This window comes from Phyllostomus hastatus, unplaced genomic scaffold (genome assembly GCF_019186645.2).
Source record: "Phyllostomus hastatus isolate PE091 unplaced genomic scaffold, TTU_PhHast_1.1 phas_contig_551, whole genome shotgun sequence".
NCBI lineage: Eukaryota > Metazoa > Chordata > Mammalia > Chiroptera > Phyllostomidae > Phyllostomus > Phyllostomus hastatus.
Genome location: NW_025333909.1, coordinates 6,185,982 through 6,202,610, shown reverse-complemented (window position 1 = coordinate 6,202,610; position 16,629 = coordinate 6,185,982). Strand labels below are relative to the sequence as shown.

At 38.4% G+C, this 16,629-nt stretch overlaps 1 pseudogene; it reads left to right on the top strand.

Moving 5' to 3' along the window:
- The first annotated feature begins 5,166 nt into the window (after positions 1 to 5,166).
- LOC123824266 overlaps positions 5,167 to 16,629 on the top strand; it is a 49,606-nt pseudogene continuing 38,143 nt past the window's right edge.

The following is a 16,629-nucleotide window of genomic DNA, read 5'->3' as shown; positions in this document are numbered from 1 at the left end:
AAAGAGAGGGAGAGAAGCATCCATGTGTAGTTGCCTCTTGCACATCCCCTACTGGGGACCTGGCTGGCAACCCAGGTGTGTGCCCTGACTGGGAATTGTAGCAGCAACCCTTTAGTTTGCAGGCCCACACTCAATCCACTGAGTCAAACCAGGCAGGGCCAAAACCAGCCATTTCTAATATATGATCTATTCAGGATTCAGTATTGAAACTTTATCCAGTCACATTCTTAATAAAGAGTCATTACTTCAGCAAAATTCTATCCTCATTACCAGAAATGTTGGCGAATTTCATGGATCTTAATATACAGGCAAGATATCAGATCACCAAAGATCATATTGATAATATCCAATGTTGGTGAGGATGTGGGAATAAGCTATTTGGACAATGTTTTGGAAAACAATTGGCAGTATCTGGAAACATTTTCAATGCATATACCCATTGACCCATTTCCACTTTTAGAAAATGCTCACTTAAGGGTTTGTGAGTATAAGGATGCAAAGAAACTCAACAAGATAGTTCTTCATTGTTGCAAAACAATCCTGGGGCAATTGCTGCTACCTTAAATTAAGGCAGCAGGCAAATTAACAGGACCCTAATTCAACAAAACTACTGACTTAGCACCAACAGCTATTTGAAGCCCTTTACATCTAATGTGTGTGAACCTAGCAACTACCTGATCATGTGGAAAGCACAATTAGAAATAGCTGCCCTTTTTCTTTTAGTTTGTCCTGGTTTACTGATGAAGAAATAAATATCCAGAGTGTTGTAATTTGTCCATGTGAATTCCTGAAAGACCTGAGTTTCTTCTCCCCTCACCCTCCACATTGCACTCTATATAGACAAGAGAGTCTCTGGAATATAATCAACTATACACAGAAAACCAGAGATGTTGAGAACACTAACATATATATTTTATTACATAAAATGTTCATTATACACTAAATATTCTCAAATCCATTTACCCAAAAGCTTTTTCCTAAACTTCAAATTCATATTTCACAAGTACCTGCTTAACAACTTTACTTGAATATTTCACACAAACTCAAATTCAGTATGTTGAAAGTTGAACTTAACATCTTCCCTCCAAACTCTCTTTTCTGGTGATCAATGGCACTACCATATAATATGGTTGCTCAACTCAGAAACCTGAACATTATCCTTGATTTCTCTATTCTCCCCAATGAATCATCAATTTTTGATAATTATATCACACAAAAGTCTCTTAAATTCATCCACTTTTCTCCATTCCCACTAACATCACTCTACCTCAGGTTGCCATCACTCACCACATCCCAACTGCCTCCAGAGAGACCCCATCACAAAAGGCTAATTCTTTCACCATCTCCCCAGCTCCTGACCAGTGGTTCCCAGTAGCTTTTAGGACAAACACATATTTCCTCACATGGTTTGTAAGTTCCTGCATGACTTAGACCAATCTTTTGTGTTCAGTTTCATCTCTCATGATTTTGCATCTCGGACTCTCATCTCTGGCTATAGTAGAGATCTTTTTCCAGCTCTTAGGCTTGATTATATGTATCTCTGTGCCCCTCTGACAGCTTGACTCTTCCCAGTACAATACTTATACTACTATTTTTGAAAATATCTGTTTGCTGTTGTGTGTTTACCACTGTAATGCATAGATAATTTCAGAACAGCATGAACCACATTATCCTTGCTATATTCAGCATGTAGCCTGATATATAACAGATAATTGATAAATAGTTGTTTAATTAATTAATAAATTCACTTCAATTTTTGGTGTCTGAACCTAACATAAAGTTAATGGATTTTCAGTTCAAGACCCAATTAACGCTTTCATTCATCTTCTGCTCAGAAAAATAATTATCTCTGAAAAAAATGAATATCCTTCCCCCACCTTTGTTTTTGATCTAGTAGGCTTGGGTTGTGGGTATAACTGTTTAAGGGTGGAAAGACTGATAAAAAATGTATTTCATAGAAACTATGAGCTCAAAAGAAACTGTTAATTTGGGGTGATCAACTGGCAAATTTACTGCAGATAAATTCAAACTGTCTCTTCCTTTCCCTTGATTCAAGCCAGAGAACTTTCATGCATTTCTTTCTGAAGTGTTTGTGTCTGAGGAGACTCTTTCTGCCTTAAAATAAGGCAACGTGTCTCTTCTCAGGGTGTCTCATATTTCTTCCATTTTCTTGTAGCCCCAGTTCTTTCATAGAAGATGCCCTTAATTTTGGGACAAATTTAGACTGTACATGTCTAAAAACATATTTGGCTCAGAGGCAGGTTTTCCAACATTCAAAGGACACCTTTAAGTAGTCATCTAGGGAGGATAAAAAATACATTTTCATCAGTCTTGAAAGATATGGAAACCAATTTCTTCTAAAAGTCAGATGTGCATAAAATTTTATTTCTCTTTTCTCTTCAAACAGGCAAATTTACCAGGGGTTTCATAAATATTTTTGTAAAAAAATATTACTGAAAATAATGAATACAGAGCACAAATAAGCCAATTTTACTGACTACAAAACTTGGGCAAATCACTTAGTGTCTTTGAATCTCAGTTTATTCATATGTAATGTATAGAAGAAAATAAATATCTACTTTAAAGCTTATGGAAATTAAATGAAAAGTGAATGTACCTGGTACATTGTAGATTCACAATACATCACGATCATTATGATCATCCAGCCATATATATCAGAAATCCTAAAGTTGTCTTTAATGCTTCCACCTTTATTATTCACCATACCAAAGCAAGCTCCAAGTCCTGTTGACTTCATCTTCAAAACATCTCTCAGATTCATCTCTTCTCTATTTCTACTATTACAATATATGTTCACCCTCTTCTCCTTTCTTTATATTGCAACAGCCCTGGAAATGTTTGCTTTCCTCCTTCAATGCTACCAGATTCATCTTCCTCTAATGCAAGCCTAATCAAGTTTTTCCCCCACTTAAAAATCCTTTAGTAGTTTCTCATTTGCTACTAACTCAGATTCAATGTTAAGCTGATCTTTAATTTCCTTCATATTCTTTCTCTCTTCTAACTTTCCAATTTCATCTTAGCCTAACTTTCCCTCTGCAATGAAAGAACGCAGCTAAACATATCTCTGGGCCTTGGTTCAAAGGACATATGGTAAGGGTTCCATGTTTAATTCAAACAAAAAGCAGGTAGTCTGAACCACAAAGATGTATTTTACAAGTCATAAATACAAATTTCCTGAAACTCAATTACTATGGTATAGAAAAGATGTTTGCGAGAATGATATTTTAAGTTTTGGGGTTATGCTTTCCCCTCAATTTTGAATGCTCCTCCTCCTGTCTGTTTTTCATCTTTTCATTTTAAGCTTATCAGAATTTCATATTTAAAAATCTAGAACAAAGGCTATTTCTTCTGTGAAGCATTCCTAAATCTTTCAGAATAATTAATCAACCCTGAGAAACCTGGTTAATAAATCCAATATGGGCCTCTCCAAACGTGCTTTGTATTAAAGTTCATGTGTATGTTGTTTCTTAAACTGCAAAATCCTTAATGGTATGGATAATATGGAGCTCCAACAGAAATCTAGAGTCTATCCTTTTCTTTTTTTTTTAAAGATTTTATCTTTTTTACTTTTTATTTATTTTTTTGACAGAGAGAGAGAGAGAGAAACATCAATGTGCAGTTGCTGGGGGTCATGGCCTGCAACCTAGGCATGTGCCCTTACTGGGAATTGAACCTGCGACACTTTGGTTCGCAGCCCGCGTTCAATCCACTGAGCTACGCCAGCCAGGGCTGAGTCTATCCTTTTATAGAACTAATAAGAATGGTTTCTCTCCCCAACACACACAGACAGGGTATATATGAATGGATTAATATACACAAAAACTCTTTTTGTTTGACTCAGAGAGAACTGGAGAAGTATTTCTGCAGTAGGCTTGCAGGAAAAAAAAGTCATAGAACTTTAATATTACATCAGCATTGGAAAAGGGCCCTGAACAAATCCTGCTGGGAGTTTGGCTAACAAATTTCTAGTTCCCATACCAGATGCTATATACCCTTACATGACCTCCATTAAGCTTTGGTGATGATGCCTGTATTCATCATACGGTAGCCCAAAGCAGGTAGCTTGTGAAGTTTGAAGTCTGGACTGAATGTCACAATCATTTCCTCTGTATCTTTCTATCACAGACAAAAACCCTACTAACTCCAAGCAGGCTATGGATACTCAGCTTGAAAAAACAATAGGGTTCCTGAGTCATTGTGTCTTTCCATTTTGGTCTAGTAGCATCCCATTTCTTTCTTTCACACTGGTTATATGCTGGGCTTTAGTCTCAGAGGCCAGTCTGAGAACAATAGAGGCTGTAGATTTAGCAATGTTGTATCACTATGAATCAGTAGCTGGAAGTAGAGAATCAGTTCACTGGAAAATAGAGAAACAGTTTACAGGAGTTTTGCATACTGAACTATAAGATCATCTCCCAGAGCTAAGCCTTTGGGTGCTTTCCAAAGTACAAGTAAATGTCAGGCCAGTGTGGAAGAGTTTCTCAGCAGGGAATCCAGATAATAAATGACTGCTTAATGAAGGTCAGGTGCTAGGCTAGGCAGTGAGGGGAATCATTTCTCCAGAAGGGTCAAAGCCAAGTGACCAGTCCAATGCTAGTATGAACAGGAAGAAGTCAGATGGAGGTCACTAAACTGCCATCAAAGACTTAGGTAGGCCAGAGAAAAGCATCTCAGGGCAAGATGTTATAGAATCAGCACTGACAAGAATAAGTTTATGAGCTGTATGCCCTCTTTAACTAAACAATATTGCTCTCTCATCTCAGATACCAGGTATTGGTTGCTTTACAAAATCCTTGGTGCTTTAGATTTTTTTCAGCTCTTCTGTTAGAAACAGAGTTTTATGTTTTATTGTTCTCAACCACAGTGGTGGTTCCTCATAACTGATGTGAGCAAGTTACAGAGGGGATGTCCACAATCTTTAACCAAAGTAAGGACACTATACCACAATCCCAGGGGTGCAAATAGTACACAAAAGAGAAAACAAAAGCTAGTGCTATAACACCATCTACTGGAAAATAAAAGAAAGTACCCTATCTATTACCTGCTGAATTGTTCAGAGCAAATAGTGTCTAAATAAGAAAAGAGTTTGCTACCTCAAATGTTCAGGCAAAAAATTCATCAAATAACATGAACAAGCTAGGAAACATGGAAGCACAGAAACAAAATGAAAAGTCTCCAGAAATCAAACTGACAGTCATGGAAGACTGCAATTTAAATGACAGAGAATTTGAGAATGCAGTTATGAAGAAGCTTAAAAGGATACAAGAGATCTCAGACGGGCAGTTTAATGAGTTCAGGTATAAAGTCATTTAATAAAAGAAGTACTTCACCAAAGAGATTGAAACTATAAAAAAGAACCAAACACAATCTCTGGAGATGAAGAAGTCAATAAATAGGATGAGAAATGCATTAGAAAGCATTGGGAACAGAACAGACCAGATGGAAGAGAGAATTAGTAAGTTTGAAGAAAGAAATGTAGAAATGGCCCAGGGGGAGGAAGAGAGAGAACTAAGAGTTTTTTTAAAAAGGAATTCTGTGATAATTATCTAAATCCATTAGAAAGAGCAACATAAAACTATTAGGCATCCCAGAAGAAGAGATGGAGAAGGGGACAGGAATTGATGAAAACACCCCAAGCCTATGGAGAGAGCTGTACTTAAGAATAGAAGAAGCTAACACCTAATTATACCAATACAAGAAGACCTTTTCCAAGACACATTTTATTCAAACTGGCATAAAGTAATGACAAAGAATGTTCAAGGTAGCCAGGGGGAAACTATAGTCTAGCACAGAAATCCCATTTGATTATTATCAAATTTTATTCAGTAGAAATATTATAGAGATGCAAGATGGGGGAGGAGTGAGTGGAGGCTACACTCACCTTTTCCCAGGACCAATCTGGAATTATAACTAAATTGTGGGAAAATCATCCAGAATAAACAACTGAACAATAGCAGGAGAGAAGCCTTATAACCATGGACAGACAGAAGAAACAACTTCACCACAATGTGACTGGTACAGAGTGCAGAGGAGACCCAAGAGGGCTGGATGGGCTCTCGGGGGTGGCAGCTGAAGGGCTGGAGGGATATTTTAGGGACTACAGGTTTCCCACTGAGAAGTGTGGGGTCTGAATCACAAGCTGGGCTCCCCAGCCTATAGCACCAGAGCCCAAAAAGTACCCAGATAACATCCAGCTATGAAAAGAAGCAGGGTTTCTCTCTGCCAGGGACAGATGGCTGGAGACACAGAGAGTCTTTTAAAGGGACAACCCATAAATTTTAATTTGTAGTCACTTACCCTGGGCTCCAGCAAAGGAAGGGCAGAGTGGACTAGAGACACTTGAGGAGAGACCAGGGATGGAGGCTTTGGGGAGAGAACTGATGGAGCAGCCACCAGGATCCTGATGATGAGTCATCCCCTATACTGCAGGAGCCATCTTGCTCAGGGAGAGCACTCCCCCCCCCAGTGGCATCAGCTTGAGGGGAAGCAATAGCCACACCTGCAGGAATTACTCTGCTCCACCCTGTGGTGTTTACCTGACTGCTGATTACAGAGTGGCTAGATTAACAACTGAAGGAGTCAGCCATAGATGGTGGATCCTTAGTAGTCACAAACAGGCTGCCTAAGGCCAGACTGGGACACTACCTGACATCACCAGAGGCAAATCCAGAAAGAAAAAACAGTGGTAAATATTAGAGGCTACCGAGACAAAATCCACCACGGTCTTCTTCATGATTTGCGGTATTTTATCTCCTACATAGTATTTTAACATTCATTCCTTGTACTTCAAGTTTGTGCATATTAAGTCACTAGATTTTGTGTTACAGTTTATTTAAAATCCCCTGTTTTGCTCCTCCTTTCCTTTACTCCATTTCACCATCTTCTTTCTCTTATTTTTGTTTTAAATTTTGTTTTCTCTCTTGCTACAACTTGTTTCCATTCTGCACTCTATTTCTTCCCTTTCCAGTCCCTCAAAACCATTTTTCTTGTCATTGGTCATCTCACATTCTTTTTCCACTCTTAAAATACCTGCATTCTCTCTCCACCTTTATTAATCTTTGCTCATTGGTTGTGGATAGGGTGGTTGTTGTTACATTTCTTCAATTTTATCTATAGATCTTCACTATTTTGGTATTTCAAACCTCAAATTTTACCATTCCCTTCTTCTACTCCATTCTGCCTCCTTCCTGCCCTTTCTTTTTTCATCTCAAATGTTAATTTTTCCCTGTCTTAGCCTAGTTTTTGTTCTTTATTCTTAATACTCCTCCCTCTATCATCTCAAAATCTCTTCCCTTTTCTCTAGACATCTCAAACTTTTCTTTATTTTCCCCCACTCACTTCCATCATACCTATATTAATCTTAGCTCATTTGTTGTTGATAGTGCTGTGGTGGATCTTTTTCTCTAATTTGTTTTTTTATTTATTTACTTATTTTTTCCTTTTTCTTTCTCTAGATCACTTTATTTTTTAAAATTTCTCTTTAAACCTTATAGTATATCCATTCCTCCTTCTTCATTGCTTCATTTACAATGTAAATTTTACTTTCTTTCTCTCTTTGCCTAGCTCCAATTCCTTACTCTTATTATTGTTCCTCCCTCTGCCCTCTCAAAATCATTTCTCCTTCAGTTAATCATCTCATATTCACTTCTCCTGTTTTATAATAGTCTTAATCTCTTCACACCCTTATTGCTACTGGCTCATTTGCTGTTGATAGTTTGAATGTGGGTAGGGTTATTTTTGTGGCTGTGGGTTTGCTTCCTGGGCTGTGTAGTTTTGTTCCACCAGCACCTGCACAGCAGCAATCAAGACATGGTGGGTGGAGAGACTAACAGCCTGCCAGCCAGAGGGAAGGACCCACCAAAGAACAACCCAATAACAACCAAAACCCAATTACAACCACAGAGCCCACATAAATGGCATAAAAGGTCAATCCCAGGAGCTTCGAGTTCAGGAGATCAAGGAGATTACACCACTGAATCTCTCAGCTCTCCTACCACAGAAGTTCATACCACAAAGACAGGGAGTCAAAGCACATCAGTTTAAGAAGCAGAACAAAAAAGAAGAGTCTCCCCTAAAATGAGGAGGCAAGTAAACAACCCCCAATTGAAAGGGAAGGGGGGATTCTCAGAAAGAGTGCTAAATGAAATAGAGACAAGTAAACTATCAGACATTGAGTTCAAAACAATGGTTATAAGGAAGCTCAATGAAGTCAGCAAGAACTACAAAGAACTACAGGGAAGCTACAAGGAACTTACATCAGCATGCAAAAGGACATAGAAACTATCAATAAGAGCCATAGGAAATTGAGAATACAATTTCTGAATTGAATAACACAGTAGAAAGAATTAAAAGCAGGCTAGATGAAGTAGAGGATAGAATCAGTGAGGTGGAGGACAAGGTAGAAAAAAGTCCCAGAAAGAGGAAGAAAAAGAAAAAAGACTCAAAAAGAACAAAGAATGGTTAAGGGGAATGCAGGACAACATGAAATATAATGATGTCTGTATAATAGGGATACCAGAAGGAGAAAAAGAGGAGCAAGGGATAGAAAACCTGTTTGAAAAAGTAATGACAGAAAATTTCCCTAACTTGATAAAAGAAAAACAAATCATACAAATCCAGGGAGCAGAGAGGATCCTAATCATGATGAGCCCAAAGACGCCCACTCCAAGACACATCATAATTAAAATGGCAAAATTCAAACACAAAGAGAGAATCTTAAAGGCAGGAAGGGAGAAATAGCTAGTGACATACAAGTTAGCCCTGATAAGGCCATTAGCTCATTACTCAGCAGAAACACTACAAGCCAGAAGGAAATGTCAGGAAATATTCCAAGTAATGAAAAGCAAAGGCCTGCAACCAAGACTACTCTACCCGGCAAGGCTCTTCATTAAATTGGAAGGCAAAATAAGGAGTTTCTCAAGCAAAAGAAGGCTAAAAGAATACACCTCCATGAAACCAGCATTGCAAGATATGCTAAAGGGACTGCTTTAAGAAGATGAAGAAAAAGAAAGAAAGAGGAACACAAGAACAAAGGGGAAAATGGCACAGAATAAGTACCTCTCAATAATAACCTTAAATGTAAACATGACCCACACATATGCTGTCTACAAGAGACCCACCTCAGAACAAAAGATCTACATACACTGACTGAAAGTGAAGGGATGGAAAAAATATCCCAAGCAAATGGACATGGAAAAATAGCTGGGGTGGTAATACTTATATCAGACAAAACAGATTTTCAAAGCAAAGGCCATAAAAAAAAGACAAAGGAGGATACTATATAATGCTTAAGGGAACAATCCATCAAGACGATACTACCCTCATAAACATATGTGCACTCAACATAGGAGCACCTAAATATATAAGGAAAATCTTGGAGGAATTCAAGAAAGATATGGACAGCAACACAAAAAAACAGAAGTCTAGGACCAGATGGCTTTATTGTTGAATTACATCATGCATTCAAAAGGATTTAATAAAAAAATCCTTCACAATTTCTTTTAAAAAATTGAAGAGGAGGGAATACTTCCTAATGCATTTCATGAGAGAGGCCAAAATTACTCTGACACCAAAACCAGGCAAGGACAACACACAAAAAAGAAAATTACATACCAGTAACTCTGATGGATATAGATGCAAAAGTCCTGAACAAAATACTATCAAATCAAATATAGCAATACATTAAAAGGATCAACATCACAATCAAGGGGGAGTTCATTCCTGAGATACAAGAATGGTTCAAAACTTGCAAAACAATCAACATTATACACCACATTAAAATTTTTTAAAAAATATTTGATCATCTCAATAGATGCAGGAAAAGCATCTGACATGAGACAATGTTCCAGTGCCAAGAAAAGAAGTCCTCATAACTTTTGGCTGTGAAACCTGTGGGTGGCTATTAAAATTTGCAGGGATTGTGGCTGAATGAGGCAGAGGCTGCTGAAGTCCTAGGTGTCCCTCTGAAAGGGCCTACACATGGAATTACTCTGACTTACTTGCTCTGCATTCAAGCTTTGGGGAAGCAGCTCAAATATACCAGGGGTATATGGGCAAGGGCTGGAGGAGCAGCTTTCATTTAGAACAAAGTGCTGGCAGAAGGCCATTGTTTCTTTACTGAGAACACTACCTGCCAGTGCAAGGGAGGGGGTACCATATTTAAGTCTCCATCAACCCAGCTAACATTGTTTACCCTTCCTGGGTGATTCACTGAGACCACACCTGACCCAACTTGAGGGCCCACCCAAGCTGCTTCTAGTGGCTTTTCTATATAAATTTCCTGTCTTGACTTGTAAGGTGGGCTTTCCTAAAATCTCTCAAAGCTTCACAAACCTCAAAACAAGCATCTTCTGACCTGAGCATACCCCATAACTCTTGCTAAGTGGCCCCAGGTTCAGCACTAGCAGAAGACAGCCTTGGTTCCCAGCTTGGCCTCTCCAGGTACCTCCAAGCCCAGCACCAGTAGCAGCTGTCTACAGGAGAATGGAGACACTCCATTCCTCTACACAGTAGCTCCTCTGCTGTAGTCACTGCTGGCTCTCATAGATGATCAGTCTGGTGGTCATTCCCTCTCATTGATGTGTCAACAGCAATCAAAGCTCAACTACAAGAGAAGAGTGCACAGAGCCTACATGGGGGGCACAACCCGAGTGCCCAGCTCAGGTCATTGTGGGGGGCTGTGCCACTGGACCCCACAGGACAACTACTACATTAGGCCATCCTAGCAAGACTGGAAGACATAGTAGCTCTATATAATACATAGAAACAAACACAGGGAGGCAGACAAAATGGGAAGAAAAAAAAAAAAAAAACATGTCCCAAATAAAAGAAGGGGAGAAATCTCCAGGAAAAGAGCTAAATTAAATGGAGGCAAGCAAACTACCAGACACAGAGTTGAAAGCAATGGTAATAAGGATGCTCAAAGAACTTAGTGAGAACTTTAACAGCATGGAAAATGAAAACCATAAAAAAGAACCAGCAAAAAGGAAGAACACAATATCTGAAATGAAGAACATGATGAGGTCTGTCCAGAAAAAGTTCAACCATCGTTAATGTATGAAAATGGTGTGTGATATCATGATATTAGTGTAAACTGGCAGCCAAGGACAGTGGACTGGAATGCGCATGTGTGAACAATGACGACTTCACTGTACTAATCAGAGGGGGTGGTAGACACTGTTGAGTGAGCATGTGTACTGTGTGGCTGTTGCATTCAAAATGAGTGAATAGAACAATGAATCTGCATCAAATTTTGTGTTAAGCTTGAACATTCCTCTGAAGAAACTATTTGGATGATTCAGAAGGCTGCAGTTTGGGAAACTGCTGATTGGCAACTTTATCACAACAATGTGCCCACTCATGCATCTTATCTCATGCAGAGTTTTTCTTGTAAGACATCAGATCACCCAGCTGACTCAGAGCCCTTAGAGCCCAGATTTGGTGCCCTGTGACTTCTGGCTTTTCCCAAAAGTAAAATCACCTTTGAAAGGAAGGAGATTTCAGGCAGTCAGTGAGATTCAGGAAAATACAATGGAGCAGGTGATGGTGATTAGGAGAACTGTGTGAGGTCCCAAGGTGCCTACTTTGAAGGAAACTGAGGCATCATTGTCCTATGTACAATACTTCTTATATCATGTACCTTCTTCAATAAATGTCTCTATTTTTCATATTACATGGCTATATACCTTCTGTACAGACTTCATATATGAGAAATAATATATAAGAAGCAGATTAGATGAAGCAGAGAATCCAATCAGTGGTTTGAAGATAAGGTAGCAGAAGACACCCAATCAGAGCAGAATAAAAAAATAATTTTAAAAAATAAGGAAAGTTTAAGAAACCTCTGCAGCAATATCAAGAGTAACAACATCCACATAACAAGTGTACCAGAATGAAAAGAGAGAGAGAGCAAAGGCTTGAGAACTTATTCAAAGAAATAATGATGGAAATCCTTCCTTATCTGGTGAAAGAAAAAGACACACAAGTCCAAGAAGCACAGAGAGTCCCAAACAAGATGAACCCAAAGAGGCCCACACCAAGACACATCATAATTAAAATGCCAAAGGTTAAAGACAAAGAGAGAATCTTAAAAGCAGCAAAGGAAAAACAGTTAGTTACCTACAAGGGAGCTCCCATAAGACTGTCAGCTGATTTCTCATCAGAAACTTTGCAGGCCAAAAAGGATTTGGTGTGAAATATTCCACGTGATTAAAAACAAGTACCTACAACCAAAATTACTCTACCAAGGAAAGCTATCATTTAGAATCAAAGGACATATTAAGATCTTCCCAGACAAGAAAAAGTTGAAAGGGTTCATCACCACAAATCCAGTCTAACAATAAATGTTATATGTACCACATTTTCTTTATCCAGTCATGTATGGAAAGACACTTTGGTTGTTTTCATATCTTGGCCACCACAAATAATGCAGCAATGACCATAGATAGGTATGCATATATCTTTCTAAATAAATTTTTTCAAGTTTTTCAGGTGGATACCTAGAAGAGGGGTTGCTGGATCATATGGCAATTCTAGTCTTAATTTTTTGAGGAGCCTCTATACTGCTTTCCACAGTGGCTGTAGCAGTTTACACTCTGAGCAGCAGTGAATCAGAGCTCCTTTTTCTTCATAACCTCTTCAACATTTGTTATTACTTGTCTTCTTGATAAGAACCATTTTAACAGGTGTGAGGTGGGATCTCACTACAGTTTTGATTTGCATTTTCCTAATAGCTAGTGAAGTTGTGCTACATGTATAATGGAATACTACTCAGGGAAAGAAAATATGAAATACTGCTATTCACAAGAACACGGATGGATGTTGAGAATATCATGCTAAGCAAAATAAGTAAGACATAAAAAGTCAAGAACCATGATTTCACTCATATGTGGGGTATAAAACTGAATGAAATAAATGAATAAACAAGAAAAACAAACAAACAAAAATCCCAAAACATCATATACACAGACAACAGTATAGTGGTTATCATAAGAAAGGTATGTGGAGTGGGTTGTAAAGGGTACATTGGGTCAAATATATGGTGCCTGAAAAAGATTTGACTTGGGTGTTTGATCATATTTTTTAAAAATAATGTTTTGAAGAAGGCCATTTTGGATTAATATAATGGAGTGCTCTATTAGCTTCATGAATTTGTATGTTCAAATTTCTCCCAAGCTGTGAGAAGTTCTCAGCCATTATTGATTTAAACAAGCTTTTTACCCTCTTCTCTTTCTCCTCTTCCAGAATTCCAATAATTTTGCTAGTGAGTTTTTGGATGGTTTCTCATGAATCACATAGATCTTTTCCACTCCTTTTTATTCATCTTCCAGTTTTTCCTCCACAGACTGCATTATTTCAAGTTTTCTACCTCATCTCACTGATTCTTTCTTCTATTTGTTCTACTTTGTTGTTGATGTTCTCTGTTTCATTTTTCCATTTCATACATTAAATTTTTCTGCTCCAGAATTTCTAGATTTATTTTTATTATTTTTATCTTTTTGTTACATTTCTCATTTTGATTAGGTATTTTTCTTGGTTCCATTGAATTATCTCTGTGCTTCTTTATAACTCCCTGAGTTTCTGTAAAACACGTATTTTGTATTCTTTTCAGAAAATCATAGTTCTCTACATATATGGGTTCAACTACTGAAAGAGTTTTGTGATCATTTGTTGATGTCATACTTCTTTAAAATTTTCAAGTTTCTTGAAGTTTTGCATTGTTGTTTTTACATTTGAATTAGCAGTTTCTTCCTCCAACTTTTACTAACTGCCTTCACTGCAATAATACCTTCCATTAGTCCTGCTATATGATTCTGAGGCTTTCTCATACGCATGCTCCACACTTCTTGCTCCCTCTTGCGGCAGAATTCTTAAGCTCATTTGTCTTTCCTTGATTCTACAATGAACCAGCCATCTGCTGATATTTTCTCTTTTGTTTTCCTGAAGGTGGCAGTGTAGCTCAAGTTTGTGGTTTCTCTCTTGCATGCAAACCATGGTCTACTCTGTGCATGCCTTATAGGTCTAGTAGAGCTTCCTCTTATCACAGCCATCAAAAGTGTGAACAGGGGGCCAGCTGGAGAATGTGGGGTATGTGGGTGCCTCTATGTTTGTTGGGTGGGGGATCCATTGGTAAGGATTTCCCACAGGGACTTAAAGGCAGGCTTCCTGATGGAGTCTAGAATGCAGTCAGCAGGAACCATGTACTTCTAATGCCCTCTGGAAATCTTATATGCCATCCTACTCAACTGCTCTTTCTTCCTACTTATAAAGCTTTTGAGTCTCTTCACAGTATGCCATACAACTGTGGAAGCTGGACATTTACTTATTGATTTTCCCTTTCCCCTGCAGGCAAAATTAAAGGCTATCTATTTTAACCCTAAACTCTGCCATCTTGAGGAGGGATGACGATGGCAAAAGCAAGCTATTACTCACTCCAATGCATGCAATCTACTTTTTATTGCTCCAGTGGAGTGCTGGAAATGTTTCTCTGGAAACCTGGGCATCCATAAAGGCCCTCTAATTTGTAGATGACCATCCGAGTTAGGGTTTGGCAGGCACTCCCAGCCTGTGGCCAAAAGGGGCCAGAACAACTTCACAGTCTCTTGTAGGTTCCACACCTGGTACTAAAAGTCTGTTTACCTATTACCCAATACCCCAGTAAGCAAGACTCCTCCAGGTCCCTCAGTGTCCCACAATTCTCAAAGAGATACTTCTGTTTGTGATAGATACTGAATTCTTGTTGTTGAATGGGGAACAAATATTAAGGATGTCTTATGCCACCACAATTCTGACATCCATTCTCCCTCTTTCTATGTATGTATGTATGTATGTATGTATGTATGTATTTCACCTCCTCACTCTCTCCAACCTGTGCCATTGCGCCAATCATGTGTCTTGAAATGCATGCAAGAAATCTCTATTTAGTAGACCATTTAATAATTCCAATAAGAATCAGTATTCTTTTTCCAAGCTGCAAAGCATCTGTAGTCTATATACTCAATTCTGTCCACATACATCTAATCTTTCTATTAGTCCCCAAAAAAGTCTGACTGCATTTTGATTCTTTCTTTCTCTTTCATCTTCTGTCAACAACAAGCCAGAACACACTTCTTTTCTTGTCCACTTTTGTGAAATGCCTTTTGGATTTCCTTCTTACTCTCCTTTTCACTGCCTCTTTAGTCCCCTAGTTTTTCCTTTATAATCCCATACCTGAAATATTTGTAGCAGCCTTTTGTTGTCCTCCATGACCTCAGGTGTTTGGCCTCTCTTATTTTTCTAAACTCTCACTAGGTCACTCCTTTCTTTATTCAGGTGCCTGTAATGACTTCTTATCATCTATGATATCAAGTCCCAACTCCTTTGCCTGCCTTTAGAAGACTTCCTCAGGCTATTCCACCTATCTAACACATTCCATTTCTCCAATACTATGCAATTATACCACTGCTCTTCCTTATACTCAGCCTCATCTCACTGCTGTTGATACATTTCATGTTTGTTTCCTTTAACTCTTTGGTCACATTGTTTCTTTGCCCCAGAGTATCTACTGTCTTCCTTTAGCTTCTCTGATATTTCTCCCCCTTAAATGACCATAGTAAGTCCTGCATACTCTGTACATACATCATTGCCCTCAATATCTCTTTTTTGTAAATTTTGTGCATCATATATGTCTGTGATTCTTATGCTTTCTCTGTCCCTGACTCAGGATTCTAAGCAAAGCATCTGTGAAATACTCCTTGACTCATATCTGTGAGCACCTACTGCAGTCCCTAGACACAAAAAGTATTCAAGAAATATATATTAGATAAATTGAAAAACTCTTGGTACACAACTGAGGGCATAGTTTCCATTATTAAAGACTTAGACACTTATTTACAATGATCTGATAAGACACCAAAGAAATACCAGTTCATCAAAGTCAAGCTCTGCCGTGCACAGATTTTAATGCTTTGCTGTGTCTAGCACATCAAAGTGTAGTCAGCGCTACACTTTGATATGAATGGGAATTTTGCTTTGGGGACAGAGACTAAGTTTCAGCATGTGTCTGAGAGCTATCTTGGGTTGGTTACCTGAATTATTAGGACTTTTGATGTGGGACCTGGAGAAACTATGATTTCTCAGCAAGACACTGGGTCCATTCAAAGTGATAAATATGGTTAAGCCACTGAAAGAATTAAGAATTCTGTGAAAAATACAGAAAAACAAATAGCCAGTTTGCCAGTTTTGTGAGTTCTACCTCTTTAGAGTTTAGGAAATAGCCTCGACTCCTGAAATTGCATAGGTTAATCCAGGAATGGCCTTTAGCATTATATTCTATATAGATATGAGCACTAGTAGAGGCCAACACCAGGACCTTCAGCCACCACTACTTATCCATGTTGTCAGAGAGCACAGACACTATCATGGCTGCAGTGGGAGCACCAAGCAGCACAGAAAGAAACCCATGGAATGCCTCTCAGCCCCAGATGGAGTCAGTGGGATCTTTGAAAGTAATTTTCCTTTACTTAGCCAACAAATATATGGAAGACCATTTTTATAAGTTTTTCCTCAAGCAATCTCAGACTTCAGATATCTTCTGGAGAGAATGCTTCTAACAACTTTTCTGTAGATCAA